The sequence below is a fragment of the Drosophila miranda genome, chromosome XR (genome assembly GCF_003369915.1).
Source record: "Drosophila miranda strain MSH22 chromosome XR, D.miranda_PacBio2.1, whole genome shotgun sequence".
Lineage (NCBI taxonomy): Eukaryota > Metazoa > Arthropoda > Insecta > Diptera > Drosophilidae > Drosophila > Drosophila miranda.
In genome coordinates, this window is record NC_046674.1 from 30,471,528 (window position 1) to 30,485,908 (window position 14,381).

At 40.5% G+C, this 14,381-nt stretch overlaps 1 protein-coding gene and 1 long non-coding RNA gene across 2 annotated transcripts in view; one reads left to right on the forward strand and one right to left on the reverse strand.

Annotated features, from left to right (window-relative positions):
* Positions 1-14,381, reverse strand: part of LOC108152344 (high affinity cGMP-specific 3',5'-cyclic phosphodiesterase 9A) — a 158,768-nt gene that overhangs the window by 104,962 nt on the left and 39,425 nt on the right. The window lies entirely within an intron of this gene.
* On the forward strand, positions 9,049-9,938 carry LOC117186196. The gene is made up of 2 exons (XR_004471315.1): positions 9,049-9,148; positions 9,199-9,938. It is a non-coding gene; the product is annotated as an uncharacterized LOC117186196 (long non-coding RNA).

Here is a 14,381-nt window from a genome sequence, read left to right on the forward strand (position 1 = left end):
TCTATGGAACGGGTTGGTCACTTAGCGGAAAGAAAGGGGAGGCGCCATTAAGTATGCAATGCCATTTGCCACACATTTCAATGGCAAGAAGTCGCATTGGGAAAGGCAGGGCATAGGCACTGCATCGATTCTGAACTAAATAATTATTTTGCATTTCTGTGTCAGCTTTGATAGGGCAATCATTGAATTATTTATAATAAATCTAATCTTCCCGAATCGGAATAATATTCATTAAGAAGCTGAAAAAAACACGGTCTAATGACGGTTAATTGAGGCACAGCGCGCATAGCCATAGCCCCCTCGAAACCCCAGACAAACATTCAAAAATGCAGAACAAAAGACAACAAACGAACAAATAAAACAGAAACCGAGCAAAAGAAGGAGGGAGTGGAGCGCCTAATCTACAATTGACATACATACGACTGAACAATCTATCTACCCTCAAGTCTCTGGCCCCCAGACCCACAACCACACAGGCCCCAAACAGCAACGAGTACGTTAACCACCTCCAGTCGCCACCCTGAGCCGCTCTTTCCGAGCACTTGCATTGGAGCACCACATGGAGACCCAGCGAAGCGCACAACTTGCGCTGTTTTCTCATTATTTATGCGCGACCTTGTTTTGCGCCATTTTTATTATTTTGCTAATTTCGTGCATTATAAAAAAAAACGAGGGGGAACGTTGTGAGTTGCTGCGGACACCGCAACTCTACATTTATACCCGATACTTAGTCAGTACGGCTCTCCTCCGGCAGACGCCGCTAATATTGAACAACAAGACAAAGAGTGCGTGCGAGAAAGACAGAAAATCAGTCTGAGCGTGTCATCGGGCGCTGCGTAGCCACTGCAAATTGATTTGTTCCTTTTGGCTATAAAAATTATCCGATCTAATCCAGATTCAGCAATCTGATAAATATGGTCTTTCTATGATTGTGCGTTTTTAGTTTTCTCAAATCTTCAATATTATGCATGCCACAGATTTTCGTCTTTTGCGGGGGTGGAAGGGGGTGTGGCGAAATTTTAAAGCAAATCGGTCAAGGTCCGATATCACAGGAGTGTGGATACCAAATTTGGTTGCCCTAGCTCTTATAGTCTCTGAGATCTTATGCAATAGGCAAAGCCGACCATATAACATGTGTGTTAGAGAGAGACAGAGCGGGAGAGAATAAAATTGTTTTCTCGATTCTGGCTATAATAATTGTACGATCTGGTTCAGATTTTACACTCTAAAAGATATAGTTATCCTCTACGAATCTGCGTTTTTAGTTTTCTCGTATCGTCGAAATTGTGGATGCCACAGATTTTCGCCCTTTGTTGGGGCGGAAGTAGGCGGGGCGAAGTTTTGAAACATTCTTGTAACAGTGACATATCACAGAAGTCCGGATATAAAATGTCGTTGCTCTAGCTTTTATAGTCTTTGAGCACTAGGTGCTGATAAGGACGAACAGACGGACAGACGTCCTTTTAGACGCTACACACATCCATTTTCACCACAAATCTAATATACCCCTATACTCATTTTGAGTATCGGGTATAAAAATAACAGACAGACGGACACAACCCCGAGAGATGCCATTAGGGTAAGGAGGGTTTCCAAGAAATCCTTAGCCACACATGAAACATCTCTGGAACCCATTGGGAATTCTTGAGAGGTAGCGTATCCACTAGGCGATTGAATCTAAGTAATACTTTTCGACGCTATTTAATGTGGCTTACATTTTTTTTTATGGAAAGCTTATGGGTTCTTTTAAGAGCTTTTAATTTACTTTATCCTTTTTCCCATTTTTGGCGTAATTTATCAACAAATTAATGTAAGCATGACGCCTCAAATACACACCCACACATGTGGCATGTGGCCACGTACATACCCATAATTATACCTGATACTCACAAAGGACGAAAACCAAAAACGCAGAATCGTAGAAAATTACAATATCTTCTAGACTGCATAATCTGAACTAGATCATTATTATAGCCAAAATGAAGAAAACAATTTCATTCCATCTCTTTAACACAGACGTTTCATGGTTGGTTTTGCTAAGAGCTAGAGCAACCAAATTCGGTATCCACACTCCTGTTAGGTCTCACTGTTACAAGTGTATTTCAAAACACTGCTAAAATTGTTTAAAAAATTTTGCCACGCCTCATTGTGCCCCCACAAGGGACGAAAATCTGTGGCAACCACAATTTTAAAGCAACGAGAAAACCAAAAACGCAGAATCGTAGAAAATGACTTCTAGAGTGCAAAATCTGAACCAGATCGTATAATTATTAAAGCCAGAATCAAGAAAACAATTTCATTCTTTCTCGCTCTGCCTCTCTCAAACACACAGGTCTCATGGTCGGTTTTGCCAATTGCAAAATATGAGTTCAATGATCTCAGAGACTATAAAAGCTAGAGCAACCAAATTTGGTATCCACACTCCTGTGATATCGGACCTTGACCGTTTTGTGTCAAAATTTCGCCACAACCCCTTCCGCTTCCGCAAAGGACGAAAATCTGGGGCATCCACAAAACTCAGAGACTATTAAGGCAAGAGCAACCAAATTTGGTATCCACACTCCTGTTAGATCTCACTATAAAATGTATATCTCAAAATTTCGCCTCACCCCCTTCCGCTCCCACAAAGAACGAAAATCTTTTGCATCCACAATATTGAAGATTCGAGAAAACTAAAAACGCACAAGCATAGAGAATGACCATATCTATCAAATTGCTGAGTCTGGATCAGATCGGATAATTTTTATAGTGGCTACGCAGCGCCCGATGACACGCTCAGACTGATTTTCTGTCTTTCTCGCACGCACTCTTTGTCTTGTTGTTCAATATTAGCGGCGTCTGCCGGAGGAGAGCCATACTGACTAAGTATCGGGTATAAATGTAGAGTTGCGGTCTCCGCAACAACTCACAACGTTCCCCCTCGTTTTTTTATGCATTTAACAAGCTCGAATTGCGGATCTTTGCCTTCCACTTCCACTCATGTGTGTTTATGCATCTGCGTATCTTAAATGTACGAGTACGGGTGTGGCAGAGATATGAACGGTACGAGATCACGTAAGAAGAGCAGTCAAATAATAGTCAGGTCGTTACAGCTTGTCAAACAGTAAAGGAAGTAAAGGAAAACTTGCCAAATCTATCCTCGAGTTTGGAAAGGAATTGCACATAACTATTTGATGTCCATGGTTAATGGGGTGCCGCTCCTGGAATTGCTCATCGCATTTCGATTGTATGGCTGACTTTATTTAAAAATGCAATTTAAGCATTTAACGCTCTTAAACTCGCTTTCGAGCAGCACTCTGCTCCACTCCACTCCGATCAAGCCAATGGATAGTTGCTTCTTTACATTAGTATCCTTTGAGAGCAACTATTTCAGCTGTGAAACTTTGTATACACACTGCGGCGGGTGTGCCGCCCGAACACATCATCTTCTTTCCATATCGCAGATACCTTAAGCTTAGTGGTTCTGTCATTTATTATCGTATCTCTGGCAAGAAAATGCACGCTTGACAGCCATATGCATTCAAAATGATGAAAGTTTATGACAATGCGATTCAACGCCCTCGGCCCTTGTCCCTCGTCCTACTTTCCTCACTCCGATGATGCCCACCTTCAGACATCCCGCATGCCTTGGATGGCGTATCGAAGTGAGCCGCAACATAGAAACAAATGCAAAACTTTTGATTGGCAGCTGTCTTTGTCTGGTGGCCGGGAAATTTGGAAACTTTGGCAAGCCGCAACTTTAGACAGGTGAGAGAAAAAAATGAAGAAAAACCTTCCCACACATAGATCTCGACCAGACCGCAATGAGCGCCTATTTCCTATTTCCCCACCAATACACAGCTACGCACAAAAGCCCACGCAGCCGACCATTTTGTGCCTGCAAAAAGTGACACCCACCATTGGCATTACATTAAGTGCCGAGCAAGTCACTCAATTTCTTTGGTCAGCCTCCTGTCCCTAACCGAATCCCTATCCTATCCTTATCCGTGTGGAGAGCATTTGCCTCTCTCTGTACATGATAATGGCCGGAAAAAAGGGAAGTTTTCAAAGAGTGAAAAATAGCAAACTTAAACAACTCGGATGTATTCATATTTTTCCATATACCCTTATTAGATATTACTTTATTAATGCGGTTTGAAATACTCTCTATCAAATTCTCAATAATATCTTTCGGAATACGATTCAATTCCAATTGTCAACGGAATTTTTCCTCTATTTTCAATTGTTTTGAGTTCTTGCTGCTTTTTCGCTTGGTTTTCTTTTATTTTTGGTACGTGTTTCGTCGCTTCTTCGTTTTAGGATATTATAAATATTATAATATCTGTCAACAGAAATTCAATTACAGCTTGTTCTGCTTGTTGGTGGCAATGGTAGTGATGGTGGTGGCGCCCCGACTATGCCACGACGCGTCGCATAGTGGGATCTTCGGCTATTTCAGCTTGCTAAATTAATAACTTCTGAGCGAATAAAACTTCATGAAATAAACTACATTTTTCAGTCTGCAAAAGTAAATGGTGCAACGCTGTCTAAATGCTTTACACTATATTGTCTAAGGTGAACTTTGATTAAATATGCAATGTGTGAATCAAAGTTGAATACATTTTTGTACAGTAAAATAATTTTAAACTTTAGGTCTAAATTAAAAGTCCGATATTGTAAATTTTGTTAAAAATTAGATTATTGAAAGCTTATCAGATGCATATATTCATATTATCCAAAGCATCAAGTTCTTTTACTTTTGCTACCTGATTTGGGCTGGGGACCCACGGTGCGTCGTTTCGATTTTCAATTTAGATTCTAGAGCATGGCGCATGGTGCGATCCGGCTGTTTATGGCTGCAACTGCTGACGCCAGCTCTTGCTCCTTCATCTCCTGCCACGTACTGCGTTTTTATACCTTCCTCCTGGGCTGACACTGCGACCACGTCTGTTGCACTTCCACCTCTTGTCTTGTTGGCCACATCGATTAGTGTTTTTAACTGCTTTTGGTTTAATCATCGCTGCAGCTGCCAAAAACCCAGAATGGCACTGGCACTGCGGCTGTCGAGTCTCAAGCGGAGGGATGGTAGGTCCTACACATAACTAGGCAATGGATCGGGAAATTCCGTGGACCAGTACGTGGCCATACTCCTGGGGGAGACACCTTACACTTTATCAGCCATAGAGATTGCCTTTCCAGCAGCGAATTGATTTCGGCGGTCTGCTGATGTTGCAGCACACTAAAATTTGAATATGTTTTGCAACACTCACGCACTTAGTTCCAGTGTGGCAAGGTTCGAGGAAATCTTCAAACAAGCGCCAATCGCAAAAGAGTAAAGCCATCGTTCTTGTAACAGAAGGGACCATGTCGATGCATGCTGTGCAGGTCGGTACATCTGCCCATCCCTTTCGGCTCAGAGCCCGGAAATCTGGAGAACCAAAACAGGATGTACATGACGATACAGTAGCTGGAAGCGAGTGAAATAAGTCCGTCAGCCCTAGCTAAAAGTGTTCCAAAAGCTGCTATGCTATCTTTGCATAACCAACAAGTATGTGAAGCAGCTGGATAACGGAAAGGTGATCCCACAGAAATTGAGCGCAGGCATTTCTGCAGTTCGGAGGCGATGAAGAAAATGTCCGAAAATGTAAAGTACATATGTATACTCTTGATCAGCATCGATAATCGAGTCGATTTAGCTGTCTGTCTGTCCGTCCTGTTTGACGCCTAATTATCAGAAACTATAAATGCTGGAGACTCCTGTAATATTATACTGAATCAAGTTTTTTTTTCCAAATTTTGCCACACCCGCTATTACGAGCACAAAAACCGAAAATCTGTGACATCTACAATTTTGATGATACGAGAAAACTAAAAGCTTAAAATCATAAAAAAGTACCATATCTACTATGTTGCTGGATCTGGATCAGATCGGATCATAACTATAGCCAGAAGGAAAAAATGAAATTGGAGTGGCTGCGCAACCGCTTCCATTCGCTACTTATTCTCGCTTTCTCTCACTCTCTCTTAACCTGTGACTGGTGCAGTGTGTGCCCCTGGCGGGTAAGAGCGAGGTATAACGGCTGTTGTTGGGTTGAGAAGTGAGAGAGAGACAGATGTAGCGGAATACAAAACAGTGGCGGAAATATGGAAACATGGTTATTAAGTGGAAAAAGGATAAACGGAGTGCAAAATCACCATTAGAACATAACTAGCAGTCATGGTTCCCATTTTTATACCCGATACTCAAAAAGAGTATAAGTAAATATATTATATTTGTGGGGAATGTATATTTGAATAACGCTCAGAAGGACTCATTTCCGACCCCATAAGGTACAGTAGAATCCGACTACAACGACACTCAAGGGACTGACGATTTTAGGTCGCTATACCCGGAAGACGCTCTGAGCTTCAAAGAACATCTACAAAAAAATCTCGGGAAAATTTAGGGATATATTTTTGTAAAGTCCAGTCAAAGTTGAAAAACTACTCAAAAGTTAGGGTACTAATGAATCCATATACTCAGGAACACTCAATATTAGATTAATTTTCCATTTCGCGCTACCTCAATTATGTTGTTGGCTATAAATGAATATGCAGGCTAGTATTTCTACCTTTACTTGTCTTTTTGACCAGGTTTTGAATGGAATTGTGGATGCCACAGATTTTTTGTGGGAGCGTAAGTGGGCGGGGCGATGTTTTGAAGTAAACTTGTAACAGTGACATATCACAGAAGTCGTTGCTCTAGCTCTTATAGTCTCTGAGCACAAGGCCCTCATAGGGATGGACAGACAGACAGGGCTCAATCGACTCGGCTATTGATGTTGATCAAGAATATATATACTTTATGGGATCGGAAACGATTACTTCTGGACGTTAAACACATCCATTTTCACCACAAATCTAATGTACCCATATACTCATTTTGAGTATCGGGTATAATTACCAGATTGCCGAATCTGGGTAAGATCGAATCATTATTATAGCCAAAAGGAACAAATCAATTTGCAGTGGCCTCGCAGCGCCCTACACGTTCTGACTGATTTTATGTCTCTCTCTCTCTCTCTGTCACACACCTTTTGTCGTTCAATGTTAGCGTCCTCTGGCGGGGGGGCAGCCATACTGCCTAAGTATTGGGTATAAATGTGGAGTTGCGGCCCCCTCGTTATTTCTATGTTTTTCATATCTATCATGACAAGTGCTAGCAAAATTGAGAGAAATCAATCAAAAAGAAGTACTTCAACACTTAGAGCTGCGCGGTAGGATGTGCCAGAGCGTTGACGTGTGTTCTGGTCGGCGCACGCTTCCGGTAATAGCGAACAATGCATTTAGTGGGGATTCGGTTTTGGATTACAGCAGAAGAGCAGCGATGCTTCTCTGTAGATCGATAGTGTTAGATATACTCGAGGAATTGTGATTTACGCGCAGCAATATTAAATGCTTTTAATGGATTTGACTGCATTCGCAACTAGGAGTACTTGGATTTCGCACTGTCGCTCCGCGGACTCGTTGCCGTGGGCTCACATTTAGCGGCCAATTTTAAGGACTATTTTCGTAAAGTACATGTTCAGTACAAGCACACGCACAGTGTCGCTCAACTGATTAGGTTCAACAATTTTCAAATGTAAAACCGCTTTATCTTTTTAACCAACTTACTGATCATGATTAAATAATTTTATTTTATAGATTGATAAATTGTTAATCTCACAAGAAAGCTTGCGGGGTTTTGGGACACTTATTTATGAGAAAAATTTCAGAAAAATTAGAAAAAATGTTCTTTTATGTAAGCTCAATTGAATTTGTTTAAGGGCAATGATTAAAGTTTGTGGTCTACACATGATGGGCTACCGATGCCAATATTTCTTTCTTTTAGAGTTCCAGGTATTTAGCGCTGTTTTTTGTGAAATAGATAGCGAGAAGCAACTGTACGAATTTGGAAATTGTAATTTGAAAGAGGGCAAATAAAGGGATTATATGAGCTGTATACTAAAACCGCGAAAAATGCAGAGAAATCAGACGATTCCAAAAGGGAAGTTTGTGATTATATTTTTCTCAGCACGCGACAATACCAGTAGCCAGGCGACTTATCCTTATAATTCCTAACGTTCTGCATCAAAATCAGGTAGGAATGCTGTGCTAATGAAAGTTTCGAAATTGTAAAACACCTTTTTCGGAGAGATAAGCATTTGAAGAGATTGAAATTGAAAAAAACACATCTCAATGATGTATTTACTGGCTAGTTGTTTTGGATAATTGAAAATGTTCTGAAGTGTTTTATCCACCAAAAAGGCATTGAGCTGCCAGAAATTTAAATCGCATTCTGACATTTCTGGGCCGCCGCAATTGTGTCGTTCGTCGATGGTCGATTGCCGCTCCAGGCGTTCGTTCCGCCGCAAATCGACATTTTCTCTCCACTAACTTGAGCATACCACAGAGGAAGGAGACCCGGAAAGGAAACCTTTCCCACCCCATTCCCCTTTAAAAAAAAAAACAAACGAAAAGCTAACGGATATGCAAATGGAAATAAGGAAAAACGGAAAACCAACCGCAGCCTAAATAAGAGTGTAGCAAAAACACTCGCATACACACACCCCACAGACATCCTGACATCCCTCAAGTCAGTCGGCCATTGCCGCTCGCCCCGCATCCCCTTGAGCATATGCATTTCCATTTTAATTTTCATTGCACAAATGAAATTTGTATGCACTAGTGTTTGTGTGCGTTGTAGTGTCCAACTATTCGAAAATCAAAAGAAAAAGGAAAAGGTCGAACAAGTTAGGTACACTTTCTAGAAAGATACTTTTCATACCGCCCTCGCTAGCATAGCTCGAAGAAATTGGTGGAATGCAGGAGATCCAGAAGATCATCCGATTGCACAGTTATGTTAAAGCTTAAAGCTCAGCTTAGGAATGCAATAGGTACAGGCGAATAGACTTTATTCATGTGAAATCATTCCCCTGCATAGTTTCACTTACGGCACACGTATGTATAGATTTTCGTGATAGCAATCGCAGAGTGAATGGTGAAGACACGTGGAGTTACATAAATTCCAATTTTTCGCAATTATCCAATCATCCACTGTTTATTTGGATTAATAAATCCGAAGAGTGGCGTTAGCTGAACTACCCGAGGGAAAAGTGCAAATAAAGTGAAATTCTTGAAAGAAGCAAAGGTACGTTAGTCCACCGTGGAAAGATAAGGTTCTGACACAGTTTTATTTAGGGATAGGAGTACTGGAAAATCTTAATACAGCCAAGCCGGCCAACCAATCTACGGTATCAACTACTCAAACAACAAAGCTAACCGTTTGGGAGTAAGGGCTCGCGCACACTGTAGCTGAAATCGGAGCTGAAAGCGGAGCTGAAAGCGGAGCTGATAGCAGATTTATAAGCTCTGAAAAAACAAACACACTGCACCGGTGCAAGTGCGTACATTGCAGACTGAGCTGAGCTGAAAGCTGAAAAAGCTCGCTGAAATCAGCTCAGCTTAGTTTGATCGATCAAGCATGTTTGTTTTTTCAGCAAGCTGATTGCTGATTTTGTTCAAGTGTATTGGTTCATAAGTGATCGAAAATGGGCTGCAAAACATTGTTAAGCGAAATTACGGTTAACCCAGAGCTGGGGAATAAGCGGGATTATTAAAAATATTTGAATCATAGTTTTATTTCTGGCAGGAGATAAATTGGGCAAAAAAGTTGTATTATTTACCATTTTCATATGTCAATAATAAATATAATATACTATGTCCCCAAGTACAGTAAACGCTAGGAAAACATCACAATGTTTATTATTATACAACATAATGAATAATTGAGAAATTTAATAATAATTCGTAAAATAAAAGTAATACGAATACAATACATAACGGAAATGTGGTTGAAATACACGGAATAAAAAAAAACGAAGAAAACTTCCGTCTGGCTACTGTACGTGCTGTGAAGTAATTAATTAACAATATAATAATAATAATTATAATGATAACTTTTGATGCCACTTGAGGAGACAAAGGGAGGAAATGGCTTTCAGCTTTCAGCAATCAGATCAGCCGACAATGTACGCACCTGCAAGCTGATTCTGCCTGGAAAAAGCTCTCAGATCAAGTGAGCTTTCAGCTCCAATTTCAGCGCCGATTTCAGCTCCGCTTTCAGCTATAGTGTGCGCGAGCCCTTAGTGCAGTGCACATCCACGGCGGCAAAGTGAAGGGTGAACCGTTGACGTTGGGCTAGCTCAATATCGGAAATCATTTACGGCTCGTGAAAGACCAACCACCATACACCACTGCTGGATGTCCGAACTTTAGTTTGAACCTGCCGATCTCAAAAAGCCGGAGGACATAATCGTCACCAACCTACGAAAATTTACAAAGGATTGAGTAATTAGGCTAGCCTAAACCACATGCCTCAGAACCACTCTTGCTGTCAGCAGACTTTTGTTTATTTTGATTCCCGTGTTTCTCAAGTTAAATTTCAAGTGCAAGTTCCCGTTTGCCTTTATCATTATCACATAAAAATCTATACGCTGCTGCTCTAAGAACCAGCTGTTTAGATCCACATATTCATATCTCTAATGTAGTAACTAAATAGCTTCCTCCAATGAGTAAATTTGTAAAGTAACTGAAGATTTTGAAAACTGAGCAATATGAGTTTGGGATAATGTGTTTCTCTTTATATATATACATACATTTAAACTGACCAACCTCTAAATTACACAGCGTATATAAATGAATCCGTCAAAGTCATCTTGGGCCCAACGATACACCGATGAGTTTCATCAATTACTGTGAGTACCACTAGTGGCTGAAACCACAATGCCTATATGTTCAAATAATTAAGTTTTTTTTTGCTGATCCAAGAAGAAGGAAGTTTGTATATTTTTGTTTATTTGTAAATGTAAGGAATCGGATTATATCTGTAATTTAGGAAAAAAATATCAATACAATCTCTTATGGTTAGGGACATTTAACATAAAAATAAAATGAATTGGTAATCATGAATATGTCTGCCTAAGCTAAATATTGTCTCCGTCCGTCAAGTACTTATGCTTGTCTCTCTCAAAATGCACTAGAAGATGTTGAATCTTTGAAATGGGACAACGCCCGAATGTAAACGCGTTTGTCATGGTTGGGTGGGTAAAGACTAGGGACATACATCACCGCTGTTCCCTCCATCAGACAGAAGACGAACTACACCTTATTCTAAGCGGTTTCTAAATGCGTATCGGCGCAGAGTAGAAATGAGGTTTCTTTATTGGTTATTGATATTAACGTCGAGATCCTGTTTATTTTTTTTGAAGCGCATTATATTGATTTGTGTCAGGAAAACTGTGTAGCTAGGGGAGAAAGAACCCCGACCAATCCGACGAGCTGGACCCGAGCACAGCGAGAATGCGCGCCTTCGAACCTAGCTTCCTATTAACATGAGGTCAGAAAAAAACCATCTATTGGCCAATGTCGGAGTTAGAGCCTAAATAGGCTCTGGCCCTAACTCACTGGCGAAGACTGAACACTACAGTGTTCCAGTAGATCCCTGTTTGCATCTTTGTCTGTGTGAGGGTGTAGGCGTCGCGACGTGCCACTACAGTGGCAGAGAAAATCATAACTTGAAATGCGTTAAAATGCATATTAAAAATGTGTAGCCTACACTTAGGCGCACATTAAATGACATGCCTGTCAAAGGCTTGTCGCTGGCCCCAACACCTCCGAGACCCCTGGAGGGGATTGGAAGAGGGTTCGGAGGATGTAGGAAATGTGCACATGGGTATGCTCTGATTATTTGGTGGTCAAGCGGAGAGCTTCTCTCCACCGCCACCGCGGTGCTCCGTCCTGTTTGATTGCTCTTGACAGCGTTGACACCAAAGCAAGCAGAACAGTAGAAAAATCTAGAGTGGAGATACCCAATATTCAGACATTAGAGAACAATTAACTAATTAAAAGCATCATTTGCTTTATTTCACCTGTAAAAGTCAACTGATTAAAATCAATAGATGAGCCCAAGTAGAGTACCAAATAGAGACATATATATGTTTACATCATCTCATATGCCCTAAGATTATAGAGTATGCTTCTAAGCGAAAACGTGTATAATGATGATGTGTATTTTAATACACAATTTGAGAGCTTTAATAACACACGTGCCACACATACACCAAGCACCAGGTCTCGTTGCGTACTTCAAGGTATACATACATACATTCATTCATACATATGTAAGTCCCTTGGCTTGGGGCAGTACCCCGGACACCATGGATTTAAGAACTTAATCACAGCCTTTCTTTTATTCCATGCATGGCACTCCTTCCTACATACCCATGCAGGACAGTTGCCAGGGGGCGCCGGCATGCCGATGAGGGCAGACATTTTCTCTCATTGAATAAATTTTTCGTGAAAAATGTTCAATTTGTCCGAGCTGTCACCATCAGTGCTTCAATGAAAATGGAAAATCTATTAAAAATATTATAGAAAAGTTTTGAAGACCGTCGGATCGGGTGCCAGCAAGTGCGTCGAGGGGTGTTAAATGGAAATCTACTTTTCAGATTTATTATTAATGAATATACGGAGATTATGCTTCTTGGGACTCTCCGAGCCTCAAATTTTACTCTGCAGAGCAAAAGTCAGGCACTCCATAATCGAATTCTATTTAAATTTTAGAAAAAAATTTCCTTTTCTATTAAATAGTATGAAATCAAGGAAATATGGCAGATATTTTTCTGGCCCGTTTCTCTGTCGTAACCTTCGTCCTTCCTTTTGAAACCTTCAGTATATCCCTGATCTCCTTGTAGAACTAGTTACAGCACACAGGGCTAAGCTGCCGCAGCACTTGACCGGTTCTCGTTCTCGTTCGCTCCTGAAATGCGCCTCCCTTCCTCCATTCCCTTCCCTCATCACCACTGTCTTGTTAATTTCTTTTGTTTGCCTTTGACCCCCAAACAAAGGGGGAGGCCACAAAGCAAGGAAAAACGAAAACTGAAAAAAAATGTTGAAATGAGAATATAGATTCGGGGGTCGAGGCCATGATGCCCTTTTCCTGATAGGAATATAGTTTCGTAAACAATTCAAAAGACAGACAGACTACAGCGAGTCGTCTGTGGATGCCGATCAGGAATATACATATAACCTTAAAAATATCGGAAATTCATTCTGTAAGGATACAGCATGAATGGAAAAATCTATTTTTGAGCGACACATACGCATGGATAGAGACGTATTCAGAAATATAAATAAGTCAGGATCTACATAAAGTACACACACTCCAATCACTTGCCTGGTTTTCGGCTGGTTTCTGTGGTCCTTGAGCTTACCCTCTTTGGGCGCCGCGCCTGATAATGCCGATTGGTTTTGCCGGAACTGAAATGATATTTGCGTGACTCTTTAGGCACTGATTTATCTCTGGTTCTCGCTTTGGTATCTCTATCGGATATTACACATACGCACTGTGGTTGCACAAGAAAATAATTTTCAAAAAAATTAACAATCAAATATTTTGAGTCGGTTTATTGTCTCACGGATTTCACCCGCATTAGATTCTTATTCATTTATGTCCATCATCTTTAGAACTTTTTTTTGCCGACGATTTGTTTTGTTTGCTTTCGATTTATTTATGCCACTTCCCCTCTCTCTCTCTCTTTCTCTCTATATATATATATATATATGTCTATATGTATATATGTCTATATATATATATATATATATATATATATTTGTTGTGTGGGGTGTTTATGCTTGTGAGGGTGTTTGCTGGTGCATGTGTCCGAGTGTGAATGTGTGTGCGTAAGCGATTCCCTCTGCGATAGATGGGCGTGTGGGTGAATAGTTGCTGTAATCCGCACAAATCCGCTGGTAAAATTTAACTGAACGAGTCCAGAAGCTAAAGTGAGTTGTCATACCCCAAAAAAGGCTGCCCCAGAGCCGAATAGTAGCCGAGCCACTAGCCGAAGCGCCCAAAAGCCCCCGAACACCCCAACCTAGAATGCCGAGTGGCTAGCAAGAGTGTCCTAATTGAGAGAATCTGTGCTAAAAAGCTCTGTATCGTGAGCTTAACGGTTTTCCCAAAAACTGTTCGCATTTCAAAATATTGGAAGTATCTGAAAATACTGAAAATAACTAAATTTTCACAAAATGGAAAAAAGTGTTGGCATTGGCACACCAGTTTTGCTTGGGCCATAAAGTTGCACTTTAAAGGACGACTGCCACTGTTATACCCACTTTATAACAGTTTTCAGCACGTTAAAGTTGCATATATACAAATACATCATTCGAAAATATCATCATTTAAAAAATATATTGAATATTATTGAGAATTTTTCTCAGAAAAGAATATTTTGATTTTGATTTATTCACAGAAATTAAATATACTTTTGATTTAACAACAAACTAAATCGGGATTTAAAAATCCATTACCTATGAGTTTT